The following is a 22,398-nucleotide window of genomic DNA, read 5'->3' on the forward strand; positions in this document are numbered from 1 at the left end:
CAGTGCCGAGGGGGACGCCCGAGAGCCGGGAGCGGAGCCGCAAGGTGGTGAGTCGGGCGGGAGTGAGACCTTGAGGGGCTCGTTCCAACCGGTCAGCCAGCCGGGACCCCTGGAAGTGGCCGCGGGCCCAAGTCTCCCAGACCACGGGGTCTGGACTCGAGTTTCAGCCCTTGTCCAAGGGGTGGGGTGCCAATATTATTTCCTTTCATGCGTGTGGATCCCGGGGTCCACTCCTGATTTTCTGCTGTGGGTGGGGTCCCGGCGTCCTGTCCCCTCCTCGCGTGCTGGCTTCCCTGTGACCACCTAAGTCCCTGGCTGGTGGAAGAAGGCGGGGACCACCTCCTACGGGGCGGTCAATCCGGGGAAGTTACCTGAGAGGTAACTTCAAGTATGAGCTTCACTGAGGACGCTCTAATACAAAGAATTTCTACAGAGACAAGGTCCAGCCTCAGAAATCTTCCAGTGTCTCCAGTGACACAGAACCGAGCTTGGCTATCCTGGGAGAGGAGGATGGGCAGGAAGGCCTGTGTCGGGATCCCGCCCCTGCGGTGGAGGGAGGCCCCTTGGCTCAGGTCCCCAGGGCCTTGTCCCTCAGCTCAGGGGATGCTCAGAGTGCGGGCCACCCGCGGTTCAGGGACCTGTGGGGAGGACGGTGGCCTGGGCAGAGTTTGGGTGGGAACAGGGCGGTGGTGGGAAGTTGGCCAAACCGGTGTCAAACGAAGATTTCCGAATTGAGCAAAGAGCGATGTATATCGAGAATGCTCGCAAAGGGCGCCGGGAGGGGCGGCGGAGGGGGATGTTGTATTTGGGGTGGTGTTAGGCCGGGGGCTGTTGCACTGAGGGCAGGGGCTACATCGACAGGGAGGACACTGTGACCTCAAGACTAACAAGTGTCTCAAGAGTCGTGTGAAAGGGAGCAGAGGAGGAAGGACACCAGGCACGAGCAGGTGTGGTGCCGCCGCGGCGGTTCCCTGAGGTTGGACCGTCATGGTGTAGATGCCGTACTTCTGCCTGTGGGCCTGGCCTTGGGGACCGGAGTGGGGGCGGGCCTGGACCCCTGGCCCTCCTACTGCGTCTCCCGAGGCAAACAAAGCGTCAGGGGCAGGAGGCACAAGGCCTGCAGCAGTGAAGCCCAGGAACGGGTGTTGCAGGCCGGAAAGGGGACGGGAAAGGAGGAGAAAGGCGGGCATCCCAGTGCCCTGAAAACACTTCATCCCCGCCCTCCTGGCCCCTCGGGAAGTGCCGGCGCACCTGGTACCTGTAGGCGGCTATTTGCCCGACGATGTGTAGGCTTGACGATGACATAACTAAACGTTTTTTAGGTTTAAGTGACAAGAAAGACAACTTGTAGAGACCTCCACTTGGGTTCGAAACAGGTCTCTCTAGCTCGCTCTGCATTCTGAGGGACGGTTTCGCTGAGTATAGACATTTAGTTGATGCATAATTTTACTCTTAGCATTTAAAAAATTCTTTATGTTTATTTTTGAGAGCAAGACAGAGCATGAGCAGGGGAGGGGTAAGGAGGGAGACACAAAATCTGAAGCAGGCTCCAGGCTCCGCCCCACAGGGCTCGAACCCACGGACATGAGATCATGGCCTGAGCTGAAGTCAGTTGCTCTGCCGACTGAGCCCCCAGGTGCCCCTGCTCTGAGCGCTTTCAGTGTGCCAGGCCCTGTATTTGTGCTGCGATTAGTTCAAGTGAGAGATCAGTGTCAACCTTGTCAACCTTCAAAATAGCGTTCTTATTTGGGGTTTTCTTCTAAGTTGGTTTGTTCACAGGCAGTGGGTGACTGCAAACTGGGACAAGCTGTGGCCGGACCACACGAGTCCAGAGAGCAAAGGAACAATCCAGTGGACCGTGGGGTTGGGGGGCTGCTGTGAGCCGAGGGCGCGCTGGAGGAGACCCGGGTTCGGCCGTGTCAGGGTCGCTCGCCGGCCGGGCTGGCAGGGGGCAAGGCTGGCGGAGCAGAGCGTTAGCTGAGGTCCTACTGCCCCGCGAGGCTCCGCCTTCCGCGGGACCCGCCTGGCTTTCCCCGACTCCATCCTAAAGCCCGTTTCCATTCATTAATTTTCACACTTGCCCCTTTGCTCAAGTTCTTTCCCCAAAAGCACTGCTCATCAAGAGTGCGTTTTTCCCCATTTAGTTGTTTTGTCCTTTTCCAAGAAGGACCTTATATGTGTCCCATGTTGGGGGGACCGTGCAGGGCAGTGGGAACCACTTAGGGATGCATTGGAATCACACGGAAGGTTGGAAGGAGAAACTGTCGGGCATTTGCCAATTAAATATTCTGTCTTCTGAAGGTCGTAAGCTTTGGAGATCACCTCAAAGCATTGAGCTGGCATCACATTATTGGGTAGATCGTTTATTTTTAATTTTTTAATGTTTATTTTTGAGAGAGAAAGAGACAGAAAATGAGCAGGGGAGGGGCAGAGAGGGAGAGGGACACAGAATCTGAAGCGGGCTTCAGGCTCTGAGAGGCCCAGCACAGAGCCTGATGGGGGGCTCGAACTTATGAACTGTGAGATCATGACCTGAGCTGAAGTTGGACACCCAACCGAGTCACCCAGGTGCCCCAGATACATCATTTTTTTTTAATGTTTTGAGAGGCAACAAAATACAAAAATTAAAGTAATTACATAGTAAAGAAGTAACTTGACAAATCCAAGTTGTAAGATGAATCTAATCCCGGACCCTGGGTCTGAAGGCGGCCCCCTGGACTGTTCATTGGGACAAAGCCTCCCTGTGCAGGCGCCCGGTGGGTCCTTGGAAGCACCGGGAGGGAAGGGATCCAGCGCCCTGGGGGGGCCTCCGCGGGGCGAACACAGCTCAGCGGTGAGGTTGGTGAGAAAACAGTAATCCTTGAAACGTGTTTTGAGATAGTATTTTTATCTCAAACTACTTGGAACCAAATGTGTTCTCAATAATACAGCCTCCAAGGTTGCAAATTAAGAGACCATGAACTTGGATACGAGTCCTAAGTCAGTTACTAGGTCAACGGAAGGAGCGACTCTGCTTCTGAACGTTCTGTGCCTTCAGGAAGCTCGGGGTGCTGCTGAGCTTGTTCTGGAAAGGCCGGAAGCCCCTGAAAAGCGTTCCTCCTCCCGCAAGTGCTTTGTAAACAAGGGCCGGGTGTCTCTCTGCGCAGAGAGGAGAAGCGACAGTGAGGAGCAGGGCCCTGGGGCCGGACATCTCGGGAAGACTGTGGCGCAGGTGTCACCTGCCGTACGGGAAACCTTGACTGTCACGTCACCACGCGCTGTGCGGGGCCGTCAGGGTTTGCTGTGTGTCTGGACGTGCCACGTGCATCCGGAGTCTGTTCCCTGGAGTGTGGGGACACGAGGGTGAGGTGGGCAGGTCCTGACGGCGGCCTTTCTGCCCCAGCCCTCGGGGTCATTCAACAAACTGGAGAAGGGAACGGGTGAATGGAGGGGACAAGAGACACAAAGAATGAGAGCAAGACAGGAGGTCTGATCAAGCTCTAACGGTTAATCATGGCTTAATCATGGCGGCTGCTTATGTAACGTGTGCAGGGGAAGAAGGAAGGCAGAAGGGGAAAAGAATGCTGGGGGAGGTACAAGGTACAGGGGACCTGCCCGAGGTTAACAGATGATAATCTCAGTCCCTGAGGCCATCAGTTATCTAGGACTTGACCGATGCTTATCTTGCTGCCACATTCCACCAGAGTCCTTTTAATCCTTTCTTTGGCTCCCGGCACCTTTCGAGGGAGGCTGGAGAGAGCCGGGAGGGGCCTTGTCCGAGGACCGAATCTCTGACTCCGAGGGTAAGCGGCGTCAGGTCTTCCTCCCCCGGGAGGGCACGAGAAGGTCGGTTCCGAAGCCTGGTTCTTGCCGCCCGAAGCGGCGGCTGCTTCCCACCGCCCAGCGCACCTCCCTTCCTCCGTGAGGGTCAGAGTCAGCGGGGGGCCAGCGCGGCGGCCGTGCTGGGACTCTCAGGCAGGGCGTCCCGAGCTCAGAGGGTGGACCGACCCCCGGCTTCCGGACACGGGGTTTGTGGATGTGGGGTGTCTCACACAGGGTGTCCGCTGAGTGTCAGCAGTGCCACCGAAGGCGGCCAGCCGAGCCCGAGGACTGGCTGGACGTCCAGGGAAGGTTCTGTACATCCAGCTTCACACGCCTGACTCATGGGAGCAGCTGGCTGGCAGATGGGTCCCCGGGGCCCCGTGGAGTTTGAGAGGGGCTGCCCAGGCGGGGACAAGGTTTGCGCCCGGCCACAGGACATGCACCTGGCGAGGGTTTCAGTCCAGGGAGGAAGCGTGTAAGCCCCGACGGCACCGTGTTCATGTCCCCGAGGGAGGAGCTGGGTGACGTCCGTCCCTGCAGCCGGCTCTGCCTTGCTCCTTGACCGCCGCCACCGTGTCATCGGTCAGCAGCCTAGCGCCCGCCGGCTGAGTGGTGGGCACTGTGGCCTCCGTCCGGTCGGGCCAGAGTCTTGCTCGGTTCAAACAAACGTTCTTTCTCTTTATTGAACCAATACGTTTTAGATTTTCAGTATTGTTCTTCCCCCCTGTAAGGCCACTACTGGGTATCTTTTGTTAATTTTTCCAAATTGGTCCTTTGGACCAAGATGCATATTTGGCTCTCTGTTTCTGGAGACTAGTGCTTTTCAGGGAAATATCAGTGAGGTGGTTTCCTTCGGGCCGCCTCGGAGTTTAGTCTGGAGTGCCCGGGACCTCGGTAGTAGGCCCAGCGGCGAGCAGGAGTGCGGCGTCCAAGGAACTTTGGACACAGGAGCCGTTTTTAATTTTATCCCCATTGGAGGTACAGGAGTCACAGAATTTGTGTAATATTCCAAAAGTACGAGCTACCGCAGAGCGTACTGACTCTCGGTGTGGCTGCGGTTTTGCCCTTAGGTGAGTCGAGCCCTCGAAGGGAGTTCGGCTCAGTGCTGGGCTGGCGCGGCCGCAGGGGAGGGGCTCCGTTAGTGATTTCACACTCAGCACCTCAACATTATCATCCTTTAGAGAAAACCTGCAGTAAACCGTAAAACCAGGCCTCAGCGGGGCGCCTGGGGGCTCAGTCGGTTAAGCGTCCAGCTTCGGCTCAGGTCCCGTGGGTTCGAGCCCCGCGTTGGGCTCGGTGCTGACCGCTCAGAGCCCGGAGCCTGTCTTCGGGTTCTGTGTCTCCCTCCCTCTCTCACCCTCCCCTGCTTGTGCTGTCTCTCTCTCTCTCTCTCAAAAATAAAAAAACAGTATAAAAAAAAACCAAATAGGAGTACGATCCTGATTCAGTTAGCAAACATGGTTAGTTAAAGCCTACTTGGGTAGATTCCCCATCTTAAAAGAAGCGCAGAATTTTCTCCGAGGACACTTTGGAGTTGAGTTAACGGTCGTGAACGGGTTCCTCGGGCCCGGGTGCGGTCCTGAACTCTGTTCCAGCCGGCAGGCCTAGGAAGAGCTGCCGTGTTTGCCTGGCGGAGGCTTCCATCGCCTGTTCCAGCGTCTTGCCAGAGGGGAGGGGTCTGTTTCTCGAAATCCCGTCTAGGGATCTCCCGGTGGGCCGGCTTCATCCCATGTGTGGCCTGACCCTCCGCAACACACCCGGGGACTGGCTGATCCCCATCTGAGAAACCGGTTTGGGAAGCTTGAATTACTGTGTTAAATGCCGCATCAAACCTACGGAGGTCTTCAGTCGCTTTGGGAAATTCGCTCACTCTGGCTCGTAGCTCAGGGAAGAAATTGGGGTTTGTTTGGATCATCAGAAAATTTAACTTTAAAGGGGGCAGGTTTTTTTTTTTTTTTTTTACTGTTTTTATTTTATTGTTTCTTGTCAGGTTGGTTTCCATGTAACAGCCAGTGCTCGTCCCCACAAGCGCCTCCTCCAGGCCCGTCACCCTCCTCCCGTCTCCCCTCCCCCTTCAGCCCTGTTTGTTCTCAGTATTGGAGTCTCTCATAGTTTGCCTCCCTCCCTCTCCCCAACTATTTTTCCCCTTCCCCTCCCCCATGGTCCTCTGTTAAGTTTCTCCTGTTCCACATCTGAGTGCAAACACACGGTATCTGTCCTCTGCCTGACTTATTTCACTCAGCATGACTCCCTTCAGTTCCATCCACGTTGCCACGAATGGCCAGATGTCACTCTTCCTCACTGCCCTGTAGGACTCCATTGTGTATATGCCACATCTTCTTGATCCACTCATCGGGTGATGGACACTTAGGCTCCTTCCGTGATGTGGCTGTTGTTGACAGTGCCGCTGTGAACATTGGGGTACGTGTGCCCCTGTGCGTCAGCGCTCCTGTATCCCGTGGGTAGATCCCCAGCAACAGCACTGCTGGGTCACAGGGGAGTTCTGCGGATAGCTTTTGAGGCGCCTCCACACCGTTTTCCCGAGCGGCTGCCCCAGTTCGCATCCCCACCAGCCGTGCAGGCGGGTACAGGGCCCGGCTCTAACGGGCTCAGGAGAGGAAGGATCGGGGCAATTTCCACAGGAACAGAGACTTCCAGCGGGAAGAGAGGAAGAGGGTGATGGAGGCAAATTTGTCTATTTTTTCTTTTGTTACTTGTGACTTTGATGTCACAGCTACGGAATCATTCCCACATCCAATGTCATGAAGCTCTTTTCCTATATTTCCTTCCGAGAGTTTTATTGTTTATGTAGGTTCTTGATCCATCTTGAGTTAATGTTCGGGGCGGTGCTAGCGAAGGTTCCACTTTGTTCTTTCACAGGGATGTCCAGTCTCCCCGGCACCATTTACTGAAATGACCGTCCTTTCCTCACTGACTGGTCTGGGCACACTTGTCAAAATCCGTTGACCATGTATGCAAGGATTTACTTGCGGGTTTTCTGTTTTAGCGGCTGGGCCTATATGTCTATCTTTCTGCCCTTCCCACACTGTTTTGATTATAGTAGCTTTGTAGTTAAGTTGTAAGCCATGAAGAGGGAGACTTCCAAATTTTGTTGCTTTTGAAGATTGTTTTGGTTCTCTGGGGTCCCTGGAGATTCTTTATGAATATTAGTAGGGGTTTCTATTTCTGCAAAGAAAAAGCCACTGGAATTTTGAAAGGAATTGCATTGGATCTATAGACTGCTTTGAGTAGTACTGACATTTTAAAAATACTGCCCTTTTTTTAGCGGGGGGAGGAGGGGCGTCTGGGTGGCTCAGTTAGTTCAGTGTCTGATACTTGGTTTTGGCTCAGGTCATGATCTCACAATTTTTGAGAGTGAGTCCTGTGTCGGGCTCTGTGCAGGCAGCATGGAGCCTGCTTGGGATCCTCTGTGCCCCTCCCCCACTCTCTCTCTCTCACACACACACACACACACACACACACACACACACACACCCTCTCTCTCTCTCTCTCTCTCTCAAAATATATAAAGTTAAGAAAAAGTACTATCTTTTTTTTTTTTTTTTTTTTTTTGAGAGAGCGATCACACACAGTGTAGGGAAGGGGAGAGGGCGGGGGAGAGAGGTAATTCCAAGCGCAGAGCCCAACACAGGGCTCCATCGCACAAACCTTGAGGTCATGACTAGAGTCGAAATCAAGAGTTGGATGGATGCTTAGCCGATTGAGCCACCCAGGCACCCTTAAAAATACTGTCTCTGAATCATGAATATATGATGTGTTTCCATTATTCAGATCTTTAATTTCTTTCAGCAATGATTTGTAGTTTTATCTTATCTGAGTCTTTTGCCTCATTGGTTAATTCCTAAACATTTAATACTTTTTGATGCTGTTTGAAATGGAATTGTTTTTGTAATTTCCTTTTCAGATTGTTCATTGTTTAGAAATCAAACTAACTTTTGTGGTTTTATCCTGATGTTTTGCTAATTTCATTTATTAATTCTAATGGGTGTGTGTGTGTGTGTGTGTGTGTGTGAGACCTTTAGAGTATCCCACACATAAGACGTACAGAGATCATTTTTATTCCTTCCCAAGTTGGATGCTCATTTCTCTCCTTGCCCAGCTGCCCTGGGCGGGGCCCGGCTGCCCTGGGCGGGGCCCGGCGCTGCGGTGAACGTCATTCTTGTTCCTGATCGCAGCGCACAGGCTTTCAGGTTCTCACCACGGAGTGGGACGCTCCGCGTGGGGGTTTCGCATGTCGATCTGTATCACACTGAGGTGGGCCCGTTCTGCGCCGGGTTGATGGAGGGTTAACATAAAAGGGCGTTGAATTTTGTCGCGTGCTGTTTCTACATCATTTAAGATAATCATTTGATTTTTTCCTCTTCATTCTGTTAATGCAGCAAATTGCATGGTTTTTGTCCGCCGAACCGCTGTCACGTCCCAGGGATGACCTCACTTCGTCACGATGCGCAGTCCTTCCGTGTGCCGCTGGCTTCTGGCCACCAGCGTTTTGTTGGAGTTCTGCGCGCAAATTCATAGGGGACATAGGTTTGTAGTTTTGTTTCCTTGTAGAGTCTTCGCTTCTTTATTCAGGGTGGTGCTGGTCTCCCGGAATAACTGGAGACGTGTTCCTTCCCTCCTCTTCAATTTTTTGGAAAATTTCGGTAGGGATTCATATTCTTCTTCACATGTTTGGTACAGCAGCGAAGCCTTCAGGTTCAGGACTCCTCTGCGGGAGAGTTCTGATTACTGATTCAATCCCCTTCTTAGTTGATTTCTATTTGGATTTTCTATTTCTTCACGATTAATTCTCGGTAGATTTTGTGTTTCTAGGAATTTGCCCATCCCATCGAGGTTGTCTGACCTGTTGCCGTACATTTCTTCATAGTATTGTCTCGTAGTCCTTCTATTTCTGCAGACTCAGGAGCAAGGTCCTGTCATTCCTGATCTTAGTGATTGAGTCTTGTTCTCAGTCTATGTCGCTAAAGGTTTGTCAATTCCGTCGATCTCAGAGAGTCAAGTTTTGGTTTCATTGAGTTTCTCTCTATATTTTTTTCACTTATCTCTGCTCTAATGTTTCTTATTTCCTTCCTGCTGCCAGGTTTGGGTTTGGCGCACCTTCCTCCACGTCGGAAGCTGTGGAGTCAGGTTGCTGTGTTTTCACAGACGCACGTGTGCACACATTCTCCCTTAGCGATGGGTTGGCCGCACTCTAGGTTTTGGTAAATTTATCCTTTTCATTTCTCTCAGGTACTTTCAAATTTCCCTTGTGATGCCTTCTTTGTGCCATTTGAGCCATTTTAAAGTATGATTAACGCTGCTGTCAGAAGAAAGGTGCCACTCGAAGGGAGACCAGATGCTGTTGGTCGATGCGGGTGAAGAAGGTCGTCGTGCACTTAGTCACTGCGCCCGCCCATGCGCGTCTCTGTGTTTGAATTAAATGATAGCAATTTGAATTACTTGGAAGTAAAATCTTACTAAAATAATGATAAAGATAGTAAATTAACCTAATGTTTCTAGGGGCGCACAAGTTCTGTGTGGAGGATAGTTGTCTTTCTGCTCTTCTCATAGATGTTTCTCAGTGTTTTACAGAGAAACAGGTGGGGGCACCTAACATAGAGGGTGACTGAGGGACATCTGGTGGCAGGTGTACCAGGTACTGTTGTGGGGTCATTGGCAGTTGTGACACCGTTGGGGGTGACTGCGCAATGTGTTGAGCTGATTGTGGGGCGGGGAGTGTGTCCTTGGGACGCGGACTCCGCCACGGCTCCAGCCTGCGCACCTCACGCCAGACACCTGCTCCCCCGTGGGCTCAGGTGTGCGTCCCTAGTGACGCGTCTCAGCGGCAGGGCACGTCTGTTCTCTGTGGGAACCTTCACACTGGAAGAGAGCTCAGGACAGGCCTGGGGAGAGACCCACTACTGAAGCCCACGGATGACGATGCCCCCAAACAGGTCCCCTCGGGAAGACTGGGCTGGGCCTCCGTCTCATGGCCACGCATTCCCAAAGGACTGACAGGACTCCACGTCTAGTCACGGTCACTGCCAGATTTCTCATCGGGAAGGGACCCAGGGGTGTAGGTCCCTGGACCCGAGTTCCAGAAGCAAGGCCCAGGCTTTTGGCTTTCTCCCACGGGAGGCACCCAGACTCCCAGGAGTCCCCCGGGGATCACGCTGCTGACGCAAACAGCACCTCTGGTCCGCAGTCCAGGCCTTTGGCCCTTGGTTTACAGCAAAACAGTTACCCGTGGGAACCGTATGGCAGGATGAGGCCACCTTCCAGTGCTGATCTCTGTTACGGTGGTTAAGGACAGCGGACTTGGGGGAAAGAAAGGCTCTCCGTAGCAAGGCAGCTGGATTCCTCCTTGAACTTGGGCGTCCCCCTTCGCCCCTTTTGCCCGGCCTCTCGATTCAGACACAGCACAGCTGTGCCCAGTCGCTGGAAGCTGACCATCTCCCGCAGCTCAGGCAGTGTCCGCACAGGTGACACACGCAGGAGGTACAGTCCCGAAGGACGCAGCCATCTGGGGGCCCTGAGCTCACAGTGGCGCATCAGTCAGCTCCGACTCAGAGGTCCCTGTGCGGCCTCTCCTGTGGCCCCTTCTGCCCCCAGAGCTCTCTGTCCCATCCAGGTATGTCTTTTTGTTTTATTTACTTTTGAGAGCAAGAGAGAGCACAAGCAGGGGAGGGGCAGAGAGAGAGGAGACACAGAATCTGAAGCAGCTCCAGGCTCCGAGCTGTCAGCACAGAGCCTGACGCAGGACTCGAACCCACGAACTCCGAGTTCATGACCTGAGCCGAAGTCGTATGCTCAACCGACTGAGCCCCCAGGCGCCCCCAGTCCTTGATTTTAGGAGGACTGCCTCACTCCCAGATGGCTTGTCCCCTTCCCTGGCCGCCGGCGTCTGCAGGGGCTCATACGGGAACTACAGGCCCGTGGGCCAGCCCAGCCGTCTGCGCCCGGACGCTCACAGCTCTTTGGAAAGGTGGCGGGAGGCTTCCTTCGGGAAGGATTCTGAGAAGCAAGGTGAACACTGGCCTCTGCCTTCCCGTTGCCTCACTCGACACCAGACTTGTGTCCCAGGTAGCCATTATAACATGACATTTTTAAATTTGTTTTAATTTTTTTCATGTTTATTTTTGAGAGAGAGAGAAAATGTGAGCAGGGAAGGGACACAGAGAGAGGGAGACACAGAATCCGAAGCAGCTCCAGGCTCGAGGCCCTGAGCTGTCAGCACAGAGCCTAATGCGGGGCTCGAACCCATGAACCGTGAGATCATGACCTGGGCCGAAGTTGGACGCTTAACTGACTGAGCCACCCAGGCGCCCCCCTGATTTGCTTTAAATCTAACTGTATACATTTTGAGAATAAAATTCTGGGTATATGAGGGCTGCTCAGAAAATAGCATGAAGGGGCACCTGGGTGGCTCAGTTGGTTAAGCATCTGATTCTTGGTTCTGACTTGGGTCATGATCTTAAGATTTGTGGGTTTGAACCCTGCATCAGGCTCCACACTGATAACACAGAGCCTGCTTGGGAGTCTCTCTCTCTCTCTCTGTCCCTCCCCGACTTGCGTGCACATGCTTGCTCTCAGAATAAATAAAAACTTAAAAAAAAAACATCTTACCAGAATGAAAAGTCCCCGAATGTGTACAAACCTAGTAACACTGAGAAAATGTTGCCTAGCTTGGTAATTCGTTCCTGTCACAGTCCATACTCGCAGTGGGACTTTTCGTGTGTCCCCCCGAAAAGTAAAAACATCTCTTAGCAGCTGTGTCGGGAGAGCGCATGGAGACCCCGACGTCTTGTCTGAGAGTGACAGTCGGTGCGTGCTGTTTCGAGGGCACTCTTGATTAAAAGGGGCAGGGTCCCTAGAGCAGCTGGCAGTCTGTGTCCAGTCTGCTTTCTCTCTCAAGCATATGTGACCGCTAATGAACTTGAAGCTGGAAGCCTACAGGGAAGACATTTAGGCAATACTCCCAGCCTTGCCCACATTTCCGTGACGAAATCCGGTCGAACCATCCCCAGCTCCATCTGTACGTTTCTTTCGGGCAAAGGTCTCTATTCTTAGTTCAGAGCTTGCTGTCCAGTTCGCGTGGAGAGCAAGGGAAAGAGCAAACTGCAGGAGACGAAGATCGCTCTTTGTAGAGTTTTCCATACTTAACAGAATTTTGCATCAAACTGACTAGGAAGAAAAAAATACAGAAGTGATACCCACCACGTGCCATACTGGACCAGTACGAAAATGGCAAAATTACTAAACTTCTGTTATTCTGATGATACAGAAAAACTATGGTTTCGGGGAACCTGGGGGCTCAGTCGGCCAAGCGTCTGACTTCGGCTCGGGTCATGATCTCACGGCTCCTGAGTTCGAGCCCCGCGTCGGGCTCTGTGCTGACAGCCTAGAGCCTGGAGCTGCTTCCGATTCTGTGTCTCCCTCGCTCTCTGCCCCTCCCCTGCTCGTGTCGCGCATGCTCTCTCTCAAAAGCAAGCATTAAAAAAAAAACACTACAGTTTTGTGAGTCTCAGCCTGTCGGTAGTGATGCTGTTGGCTAGGAACACCGAGGGGCACCCCATCCCCCGGGGCCCCACTTGCGGTGAGTGCCCCCACGTGCCCTCTCCAGACCCAGTGCGGTGAGCGGACTGTTCCTGGTGGCTCTTCGCAGGGCTGTTAGATGCGCCTCACCAACAGCCGCCATGGAACTTTCAGGAACAAGGCGTGTGACGAGTCCCAGAGCCTGTGCGGCACCGCGGCCACAGAGCGAGGGTGTGGGTAGGGGCGAGGGCAGCCCTGGCGCTCCACGCACGCAGGGGGGCAGGCGGAGAGGGTGGCTCCTGCCCGCTGCTCTGAGGGCAGCCATCTTTGGGGACCCGCAAGGTGGACTCCGGAGGGAGCTCTGCCGTGGATGTCCCAGCAGGCACGCACCCTGCGACCCGGCAGAGTCGGACTTTCTGTAACGTTCAAGGCACACTTGGAGTTACTGTGGTTCAAATAAACTAAGAAAGCCTGGAAAATTGGGGGTGGGTTACTATTCAAACCTATGCACTGTAGCTGAAGGGAGACTTGGAGAATTATTTCTCACATGAATATTTATTGGTGAAAGAACTGGAAATTCACTATTTAGGGGTCCATTTTTAAAAATTTATTTGAGAGAGAGCAGGGAAGGGGCAGAGACTGAAAGGGGGGTGGTGGGAAACAGAGACTCCCAAGCAGGCTCCATGCTGCCGACACAGGGCTCGAACCCATGAACTGGGAGATCATGGCCTGAGCTGAAGTCAAGCGTTAGACATCTGGGCGCCTGGGGGGCTCAGTCGAGAACTGGGGAGAACGGAAGGTTTTCCCACACTGTTTACATGTAAAGGGCTTCTCCCCGGCGCGCGCGGCCGGGTGTCTTGGGGGGCCGGAGGCTCGCCCCCTCCTCACATGTTCGCGGCTTCTCACCAGGAGTCCTCGTGCGGCCCGAGCCCGGCGAGCTCCAGGAAGGCCGCGCCGCGCCGCTTGCATTTACGGGTTTTCTCTCCTGGGTGACGCTTCAGTGTGCAGAGAGGGAGCAGGGATGCCGGAACGTGCTCCCACGGGACTGCCTTGGGGCTTCTCTGCAGCGTGCGCTATCATGTGCCTTTGAAAGCCCGAGGGATAAGGGAGGACGTTCCCACACTCCGGACACGGATACGGCTTCTTGCCGGCGTGCACTCGCCCGTGCCCGGCGGACCTGAAGCCCGTCCCTTCCTGTGTGGAGGGAGTGAGGATCAGGAGGCCTTCCCACAGGCCTGGACCCGCACGGCTCCTCCCCAGGGCGCCTGCTCGTGCGTCTGAGCCTGGAGCGTTCACGGAAGGTTTTCCCACAACGCCGGCTTTCGGTTTTCTCTGTAGGGTGAATCCTGACCTGCTGAGTGAGGGAGCAGAAATGAGGAAAGGTTTTACCACCATAGCGTTTCCCTCGGGCGTGAGTCCTCCGGCACACGGGACAAATGCAGGCCTGCCGGCGCCCCGACCCCGATGCGGGTTTTGTCCCCGGTGAGATCCGACCTGCCTCCTAAGGGAAGACGGGTGCATGCAGCCATGGCCACGCCTGGCGCGTTCACAGAGCTTTACTCCAGTAGAAGTATTTTTGCAGGGAATCAGGATGGGGAAAGGGGCTGCACGTGTCTGTGTGTTGATTTCCTTCATCGCGTTCCCGGAACCGGCCTGTCACAGGATTTCTGTGAAAAGTCAGAAGTACGTTATCAATGTCATGTTTTATTAATGGTTTGTTATCAGCAACTAGTAAGTATTGTAACTAGATGACTAACTCGTTTTTAGGACACAGGAAACTTTTGTACCCTCTGTGAATGGTCTCAGAGTTTATTAGGTGCCCAGTGTGTTCACTGTTCGCTACTCAGTGTCACATATGGGTCTTCGGACTCAATTATGCTTCAAACATTCAGTGTCTCCGTCTTTCATGACACATTAAACTTCTGTCCCGGGATTGCAACTTCCTGACCTCGTGAACGCGGCTCACCTCGGGCGTCCTGCGTGGTTGCCGTGGTCTGCCCAGTGTTCTTCTAAAATGTAGGCACAAGAAGTATTTCTTGTGAATTTTGCCATTTTCTGTTCATTAGATATTTTTTTCTCTCACGCACACACTGTGGAACCAACCCACTGGCTTTAAATAATCTGAAACAAAGAGGCGAATGAACATTTTAAAGGAAGAAGGCCCTTGTGAGCAAAGATAGACTTTGCCAACTTTAGAGCTTTCAGAACTCCGTCAGTGGCAGGCAGAAGGGGTCAGTACACTGTGTACTAACGACCGTCACAAGGTCTCCAAGAAGAAACCTCGCTGTGAACCGAAACAGTGCATGAGGCCGGTGCGCGCACCGCGGAAGCCCAAGGAGCTTAGATCTTCTAAACCGAGACAAACTTAAATCTCCGTTTAACGCATACATTTCCACTACTGTGGAGACATTACTAGATTCTAGGTCTGTGAAGGCTCTGACCACACCGGTCTTACTTACCAATGTAGTCCTTTTCCACATTTCAAATCTAGGAAAAGCACTGATGAGAGAGAGTTGTTGGCCTGAAGCCATCCTCTCCCACGGAGACCAGGTTCTGGAAGGTTTCCAGCGTCACGTCTCTGTAGAGGTTCTTCTGCACAGAATCCAGCAAACACCACCCTCCGAGGCGAAGTCCACAGCCACAGCCTCAAAGACCACCGAGTCCTGAAATACACATGTGTGTGTAGGAGGAGCGGTGAGTCTGAAAGCACGGGGCACGGGGTTCATAGAAGGTTCGAGACGGAACCTCTGGTCTCATAGTCTGCGCTCTGACTGCTAATCGGCTTCCTTGAGCCACTAAGGAATCAGCCTCCACTCTCCATTTACCAGGACCACGCGTGTTTCACTCCTTTCTATCATTAAGGCCGAGAGAGATGCCATGCATGTGAAAAAATACTTCTGTTGCAAAGGATGCAGTAAAAGGGTAACAGATTTCAATTATCCAAACCCATTTCAGTAATCCTTTAGGACTCCTTAAACTGAGTCATAAAGCACATTCTTTAGGACTTGGCCAGCTCCTGGGAGGAAACATGGAAACCCTCGAAATACACTGTTAACTCTGTGTGTTCAGGGGGGGGGGGGGGGGGGGGGGCTTGGGCGTGGCTGAACGCATGCTAACAATGTGATTTCTTTTTAAGTTTCTTACTTTATTTTTAAAAATTTACAACCATGTTGGTGAGCATATAGTGCAACAATGACTTCAGGAGTAGATTCCTTAATGCCCCTCACCCATCCCCCTCCCACAACCCCTCCAGTCACCCTGTTTGTTCTCGGTATTTCAGAGTCTCTTATGTTTTGTCCCCTCCCTGTGTTTATCTTATTTTTGCTTCCCTTCCCTTATGTTCATCTGTTTTGTATCTTTAACTCCTCATATGAGTGAAGTCATGAGATATTTGTCTTTCTCTGACTAATTTGGCTTAGTATAACATCCGGTAGTTCCAACCACATAGTTTAAAATGGCAAGATTTCATTCTTCTTTGATTGCTGAGTAATACTCCACTGTGTATATATACGCCACAGCTTTATCCATTCAGCCATCAATGGACTTCCCATACTGTCGCTATTGTCAATAGCGCTGCTGCAAACATTCGGGTGCTTGTGCCCCTTTGAAACAGCACCCCTGTCACCCCTGTGCCCCTCGGGTAAACACCTAGCAGTGCAAGTGCTGGGTCACAGGGGGGTTGTATTTTCAGGTTTTCGAGGACCCTCCACACTGTTTTCCTGAGCGGCTGCACCAGTTTGCATTCGCACCAGCAGTGCAGGAGGGTCCCCTTTCTCTGCACCCTCGCCAAAACCTCCTGTTGCCCGAGTTGTTAGTATTGGCCAGTCTGAAGGTGTGAGGTGATATCTCAGTGTGATTTTGATTTGTATGTCCCGGATGATGAGCGATGCTGAGCATTTTTTTATGTGTTGGCATCTGGATGTCTTCTTTGGAGAAGTGTCTGTTCATGTCTTTTGCCCATTTCTTCACTGGGTTATTGGTTTTTTGGGTGTGGAGTTTGATAAGTTCTTTCTAGATTTGGGACACTAGCCCTTCATCTGATACGTCATTTGCAAATATCCTCTCCCACTCTGCCAGTTGCCTGTTAGTTTTGCTGATTGTTTCCTTTGCTGTGCAGATTTTTATTTTGATGAGGTCCCAATAGTTCATTTTTGCTTTTGTTTCCTGTGCCTCCAAAGAAGTTGCCACGGTCAAGGTCCAAGAGGTTTTTGCCTGCTTTCTCCTTGAGGATTTTATTTTGATGGCTTCCTGTCTTACATTTAGGTCTTTCATCCATTTTAAGTTTAATTTCATGTACAGTGTAAGAAAGTGGTCCAGATTCATTTTTCTGCATATCACTGTCCAGTTTTCCCAGCACCACTTGCTGAAGAGACTGTCTTTATTCCATTGGGTGTTCTTTTCTGCTATCAAAGATTAGTTGGCCATACATTTGTGGGTCCATTGCTGGGTTCTCTATTCTGTTCCATTGATCTGAGTGTCCATTTTTGTGCCAGTGCCATACTGTCCTGATGATCACAGCTTTGTGATACAGCTTGACGCCTGGAATTGTGATGCCTCCAGCTTTGGTTTTCTTTTTCAAGATTGCTTTGGCTATTCGGGGTCTTTTCTGGTTCCACACAAATTTTAGGATTGCTTGTTCTACTCTGTGAAGAATGCAGGTGTTATTTTGATAAGGGATTGCATTGAATATGTAGATTGCCTTGGGTAGGATTAACAATTTAATGTATTTTTATTTTTTACTTTTGAGAGACAGAGCGCTCGAGCAGGGGAGAGTCAGAGAGAGGGAGACACAGAATGTGAAGACAGAATCCAGGCTCTGAACTAGCTGTCAGCACAGAGCCTGACGTGGGGCTCGAACCCATGAACCGTGAGATCATGACCTGAGCTGGTCGGATGCTTAACCTACTGAGCCACCCAGGTGCCCCTTGACATTTTAATAATATTTGTTCTTCGTATACAAGGGCATGGAATATTTTTCCTTTTTTTGTGTGTCTTCAATTGCTTCTATAAGCTTTCTACAGTTTTCAGTGTATAGATTTTTCATTTCATTGGTTAGATTTATTCCTAGGTATTTTAAGGTTTTTGGTGCAATTGTAAATGGGATCGATTTCTCTTTCTGCTGCTTCATTATTGCTGCACAGGAACGCAACGGATTTCTGTGCATTGATTTTATGTCCTGCAGCTTCGCTGAAGTCATGGATCAGCTCTTGCAGTTTCTTGGTGGAATCTTTCGGGTTTTCCACACAGAGTATTGTGTCATTTGCAACGAGTGAAAGTTTGCCCTCCTCCTAGATGATTTGGATCCCTTTTATTTCTTTGTATTAATCCCTTTCATCTGTGTGGTTTGATTGCTGAGGCTGAGACTTCCAATGCCGTGTTGAATAACGGTGGTGAGGGTGGGCATCCTGATCTGGTTCCTGACCTCAGCGGGGAACTCTCAGTTTTTCCCCCATTGAAGATGGTATTAGCATTTGGTTTTTTGTTTTTTTATTTATTTTTGAGAGACAGAGACAGCGTGAGCAGGGGAGGGTCAAGGAGAGAGGGAGATACAGAATCTGAAGCAGGCTCCTGGCTCTGAGCTAGCTGTTAGCACAGAGCCCTATGTGGGGCTCGAACCCACAAACCGTGAGATCATGACCTGAGCCGAAGCCAGACGCTTAACTGACTGAGCCCCCCAGGTGCCCCGCATTTGGTCTTTCATATGTGGCTTTTGTGATCTTGAGATATGATCCTTCTAACCCTACTTTCAGGGTTTTTATCAAGAAAGGATGCTGTATTTCGTCAAATGCCTTCTCTGCATCTTTTGAGAGGATCATGTGGTTCTTATCCTTTCTTTTATTGATATGATGAATCACACGGATTATTTTGAGGATATTGTACCAGCCCTGCATCCCAGGTATAAATCCCATTTGGTCGTGAATAATTTTCTCAATTTATTTTTTTAAATGTTTTTTAAATTTATTTTTGAGACAGAGCATGAACAGGGAGGGGCAGAGAGAGGGGGAGACACAGGATCCGAAGTAGGCTCCAGGCTCCGAGCTGTCAGCACAGAGCCCGACGCGGGGCTTGATCCCATGTGAGATCATGACCTGAGCTGAAGTCGGAGGCTTAACTGACTGAGTCCCCCGGGCGCCCCAATTTATTGTTGGATCTGGTTAGCTAATACCTTGTTGAGGATTTTTGCTTCCATGTTCATCAGGGAAATTGGGCTAGAGTTCTCCTTAGTGGGGTCTTTGTCTAGTTATGGAATCAAGAGAATACTGCCTTCAGGGAAAGAGTTTGGAAGTTTTCCTTCCATTTCTATCTTTTGGAATGCTTCCAGAGAACGGTTAACGCTTCCTTTAAATGTTCGGTAGAATTCCCCTAGAAAGCCATCTGGTCCTGGACTCTTGTTTTTTGGGAGATTTTTGATTACTAATTTCTTTACTGGTTGTGAGTCTTTTCAAATTTTCTGATTCCTCCTGTTTCAGTTTTGGTAGTTTCTATGTTTCTAGGAATTTGTCCATTTCTTCCAGATTGCCCATTTTCTTGGTATAGAACTACTCATAATATTCTTACTGTTTTTATTTCTGCTGTGCTGGTTGTGATCTCTCCTTTCATTCTTGATTTTACTTATTTGGGTCCTTTTTCTTTTTGATCAAACTGGCTAGTGGCTTATCAATTTTGTTAATTCTTTCAAAGAACCAGCTTCTGGTTTCACTAATTTGTTTTGAGGGTTTTTTTTTTTTTTTAATTTCGATAGCATTGATTTCTGCTCTAATTATTTCCTGTCTTCTGCTGGTTTTGGGTCTTACTTGCTGTTCTTTTTCCAGCTCCTTACGGTGGAAGGTGAGGTTGGGTGGCTGCGCCCTTCTTCCTTCTGTCGGAGGCCTGCACTGCTACAGGCCCCCCTCTGTGACCGCCTTGGCAGCGGCCCGGAGGTCTGGGCTGCGGTGTTGGCGTTTTCATTGGCCTCCATGTACTTTTTAATTTCCTCTTTACCTCCCTGCTTAGCGCAGTCGTTCTTTAGTAGGATGTGCTTTAGTCTCCGAGTATTTGACAGTGACCTTTCCGGGGCCTGCCCCCCGCTGTGTGCGCGGGGCGGGGGCGCATTGCAGCAGCCTTCCGGGGGGACCAGCCACCCACTGCAGGGATTCCACAAACGCGGTCCCACGTTAAGCCGTGTCGGTGCAGCGTCACTGAGCGGGAAGATCGGTCTCTCCTGGACTCTGCCTCGCGCCCCTTTCCAGTCACGAACTTGAATACAGACCTTCCTGTGCAGTAAACTGCGGCGCTGTGCGTCCCCGCTTCTCTGGAGCAAGTCCTTTCGTGGAATAAATACTCCTCTGAGCCTGTAGCGAGTCCTCACATGTGAGGTTGGTGCTGGAGACCTGACACGCAGAGCCAGCCACTCCCTGGGCTGTGACGTCACTCACTACAAGGGCTAACGGATTAACGCTGTCAGGATCATTAGTGAACTTGAAGACAGACTAATTGGTCACACGATCCAAAGAACAGAAAATACAAATGTAGAAGTGACGTGAGGTACCGTTTAGTGAAACCAACGTACATGTGCCTGCCGCACAAGGACAGGAAAACAAACCCTCAAGGAACAGTGTCGTCTCGGAGAGGAAAACCAAAGCAAGAGGCGTCACTGACCCGGCCTGCAAGCTGTATTACAAAGCCGAGTCTGCTAAGCAAAATTAGAGAAAGACAAATATCATATGACTTCACTCTATGAGGACTTTAAAATACAAAATGAACATAAGGGAAGGGAAGCAAAAGTAATATAAAAGCGGGGAGAGGGACAAAACATAAGAGACGTTTAAATACAGAGAATAGAGGGTGACCGGAGGGGCTGTGGGAGGGGGATGGGTCAGGGGCATTAAGGAATCTACTCCTGAAATCACTGCTGCACTATATGCTAACTTGGATAGAAATTTTAAAAAGTTAAAATTAATATTAAAAAATTTTTAAATGGGGTGCCTGGGTGGCTCAGTCAATTAAGCATCTGGCTGGGCTCAGGTCATGATCTCATGGGTCATGGGTTCGAGCCCCGCGTTGGGCTGTGCTGACAGCTCAGAGCCTGGAGCCTGTTTCAGATTCTGTGTCTTCCTCTCTCACTGCCCCTCCTCTGCTCATGCTCTGTCTCTCCCTCTCTAAAAAATGTTTTTTAATGTTTATTTTTAAAAGAAATAATGGCTAAAAATGATCTAAACGTATTGAAAATCAGATTCGCATCCAGACGCTCAGAGGTCTCCATGAACACTGGAAGTCAGGAGGAGGAGGAACCATGAAGCGGCAAGAGAAGACCCTGTCCCCTAACAGGGGCCGCAGTGAGACGCGAGAGCAGAGGCTCAAGGGACAGGAAAACGGGTTCGGAAGGCAGAGCGCGCAGCTGCCCACGAGGGACGGACGCCCAGAGGGCCCGCGTCCGGGAGCGAAGGCACACGGAACGCGAGTCCACGTGGTCCGCGTCCACCGGAATGTTCTCCCTCAGAGAGGCGCCTGCGCAGGAGATACCAAGGGAAAGACGGCCGGAGCTGGCGGAGCGACACCCGGGGACGTCGCTCTGGGGACTGACGACAGACTGCGCACCACTGGAGGCGGAGGGGAGGGGGGGGCCGCTGGGGAGAGCGAGCCGCGTCGCAGAGAAAGGCGGGGGCCGAGCGCGCAGGGACGTGCACAAGGAGACCGTGTCCCCAAAACTGCAGGGGGCGGGGGGAGCGAGGGGCGCTGCCCGGCTCCTGGAGAGCAGGCAGGCTCACAACTCGGGGGCCACTGCACGACCTCCGGGCCACCAGGGGGACGGAGGGAAGGGCTGTTTCCTCCTTCTGCAGTGCAGCTGTGAGAGGTGACATCCGCAGTCACCTCCCAAGGGACAGAAGAGCCCACGGGTGCATGTCCCTCACCCACCCCTCCTCGTGGGCACACACACACCTGTTGCGAGCAGGTGGCCTGGACGCTGGCTGTTCAGCCTGCGCGCTCCGCGTGCCAGGCCCCTGGGGTCCCGCACGCCTGCCCCCGAGTCAAGGCCCCTGGGGTCCCGCGCGCCTGCCCCCGAGTCAAGGCCCCTGGGGTCCCGCGCGCCTGCCCCTGAGACAAGCCTGCATCGATTCCGGCCACAGCTGTCCCCGGGGCAGGTCCCAGAGACGTGGAGTGTGAGGTCAGCGAGCTCGTGGGGCATGTGGCTGGCTTGGTCAGGTCAGCGTCCAACTCTCTCTCTCGGCTTAGGTCATGGTCTTCTGCTTCGTGAGTTCAAGCCCGCATCGGGCTCAGTGCTGACAGGGCGGAGTCTACTTGACTCCGTCTCCCTCAGTTTGCCCCTCCCCCACTTGCTCTCAAAAATAAACACATAAAAAATTTTTAAATTTATTTTTGAGAGAGAGAGAGAGAGAGCACGCATGAACAGGGAAGGGGCAGAGAGAGAGGGAGACACAGAATCTGAAGCAGCTCCAGGCTCTGACCTGTCAACACAGAGCCCGACGTGGGGCTCGAACCCACAAGCCATGAGATCATGACCTGAGCTGAAGCTGGACGTTCTACTGACTGAGCCACTCAGGTGTCCTGTAAAAACTTTTTTAAAGAAAATAAGCAAACATCAGCCCGCTTGCCTGGAACAGAGCCCAGAGAGCATTGTGCCACTCCAGGCGACGAGCGACCCACACACCGTGAGAACGACCTGAAAAAAATGTAGGACGTCTGAAGGGAAATTGTTCACTCCTCTGCGAGGGCTTCCCGCTCAGGAGCAGAACTGGCCGGTGCCATTTCCTACCCCGCCCCTCAGCAGAAGCCAGCTTCCGTAAACACACAGCATCAACAGTGGCTACGTCACCTGCTGCCAAGTCCCGCCGGCCCAGGAGCAGGAGACAGGCCTTCCCGACCGGGGAGACGGACACCTAGACAGAATGCTGAGAGAGAGGAAGTCATCCCAAAAGGAAGAACACAAAGCGGTCGTGGCCAGAGATCTAACTGGCGCAGATAGAAACAATATGCCTGAGGCCGGATTTCAGGCAGGCCTAGGCAGGATCCCAGCTGTAACTGAGATTTGGAACCACGTGGACGGACGGCACACAAGGATGG

The 22,398-nt window shown here is 51.9% G+C and overlaps 1 protein-coding gene and 1 long non-coding RNA gene across 2 annotated transcripts in view; one reads left to right on the top strand and one right to left on the bottom strand.

Moving 5' to 3' along the window:
- LOC115274639 (zinc finger protein 669-like) overlaps positions 1-22,398 on the top strand; it is a 160,743-nt gene that overhangs the window by 57,997 nt on the left and 80,348 nt on the right. The gene's annotated exons all lie outside the window — the stretch shown is intronic.
- The window catches only part of LOC115274640, a 39,682-nt gene continuing 30,324 nt past the window's right edge, over positions 13,041-22,398 (bottom strand). Inside the window, exons 2-4 of the long non-coding RNA XR_003901201.1 lie at positions 14,796-14,999; positions 14,303-14,457; positions 13,041-14,003 (exon numbers count right to left, since the gene is read on the bottom strand). This is a non-coding gene — a long non-coding RNA (uncharacterized LOC115274640). The remainder of the gene's footprint in view (positions 14,004-14,302; positions 14,458-14,795; positions 15,000-22,398) is intronic.

This window comes from Suricata suricatta, chromosome 12 (genome assembly GCF_006229205.1).
Source record: "Suricata suricatta isolate VVHF042 chromosome 12, meerkat_22Aug2017_6uvM2_HiC, whole genome shotgun sequence".
Lineage (NCBI taxonomy): Eukaryota > Metazoa > Chordata > Mammalia > Carnivora > Herpestidae > Suricata > Suricata suricatta.